Here is a 1,710-nt window from a genome sequence, read left to right as displayed (position 1 = left end):
GTAGGAAAGAGAGCTGTTTTATTTTGTGTGTTTGTTTTTAAGGCAAAACACTAGACTGACCAGGATTGCAACAAGACCACACAGCACTTTCAGAAACCTGCAGGTGCTAAAATCTAGGACAACCAACAGCTGGCCCTGTGTTTGTTGTCCAGAAGTTCACTGGCTTCATGTGTCTTAACTTTTGACTCGCAAGCTCAGCTGCCGATTTGTTGGAATCAAATCCGTAATTTTCTTAAGCCAAGGAGGAGCAAGAGAGCTTTAAGCTAAATTTAAAGTAGCATGAAGCTTTCCACATTCCCATAAAAGGATTAGAACACATACTCCTAATTTCTGAGCCTCTTGAAGCTGAAATTTTCACCCACGGTTATTTAGTGCTCTCCTTAAGTCCCACTTTCATCTCTACGTGGTTGTTAGCTAGTAAAGACAAGTACAGAGGCACACTTGCTCTCCCAAACAAGTTACACATAGGCTTCTGTTTCCTTAAATGATTTAAAATGTGCTTATGCATTTACACTAGCATTAACAATGCTCGTTCCGTCCACTAGTGAGGTGCTCTGTACTTGTTCTCCGTCTCTTTCAGTATCACCTGGATCCAAGTGTTACTCACAGCAGACATAATTCCACTGAGTTCTTAAGGTCAGAAATTGTGTAACTTTTTGAAAACTTACTTTAAGGATTACTTTTTGCTATGCCTCCAGGAACTTCCTCCCAGGACTGATGACAAGTCTGAGATTCTAAGAGGTTGAGTACTTCCCTCAAAGCATGGCAGCAAAGTGGGGAAGAGCTGGGAGGGACTATGTTAAGGGTGTTAAGCCATAGCACCCATGCTTTCCTGAAAGTCTTTAGAGTCAATCCAAACCTATCACCTTGGACTTCTTAGATAGCACTCCATTTCAGTTTGCCTAAACTAAACGAACTTCAAACAAATAATCTCAAAAAGAAATGAAAAAATGCTAAATTCAATCAATCTCTCTCTCTCTCTCTCTCTCTCTCTCTCTCTCTCTCTCTCTCTCTCACACACACACACACACACACACACACACACACACAAAAAAAAAAAAAAAAAAAAAAACATAAGGAGAAATACTTTCACACCTAAAACTCATGGAGAACTTCTACTGCTTAGAAATTGAATTGCTGGTTTTAAACATTGTCAAGACTCAATCCAAATCATTAATTTGATCCCCAAATTATTTGTCCATTCCCAGTGACAACGCAGGAAACTGCTTGTTCAGGGCCTCTTCAATACACAAAATATCATGCTTGTCTACGAGTGTGCTAATTTGTTGCATGGTAATTGTGAATATTAATTTTCATTTCATTTCGTTGATGGTAAGTGAGAATAAATAATGTTCATTCTGTTAGCTATTTGTACTTCCCGCTCTGTAGTGTTTCTAGTCACTCCCTTCACTCTTTTTCAATTGGATCCTGATGCTTTTCTTTATGTGTATGTGCTCTTTATAAATTAAATATGTTAATTTTAACAAGCAGTTTTCTTAATATAACATTTACCTTAAAAAAACTTGAAATCAAGACTTAGGACAATATCACTCATTCCATAAGTATTATATTTTTTTTTCAATTTCTTTTTAAATTTTGCAATACAATTCAGTTCTACATATCAGCCACGAATTCCCTTTTTCTCCCCCCTCCCGCCCCCCTCACCTTCCCTCCAGCCCACCCCCCATTCCCACCTCCTCCAGGACAAAG

Source organism: Peromyscus eremicus, chromosome 4 (assembly GCF_949786415.1).
Source record: "Peromyscus eremicus chromosome 4, PerEre_H2_v1, whole genome shotgun sequence".
In the NCBI taxonomy this organism is placed as follows: domain Eukaryota; kingdom Metazoa; phylum Chordata; class Mammalia; order Rodentia; family Cricetidae; genus Peromyscus; species Peromyscus eremicus.
The sequence above is the reverse complement of the archived record's forward strand: the minus strand, read 5'-3'. Positions refer to the sequence as shown.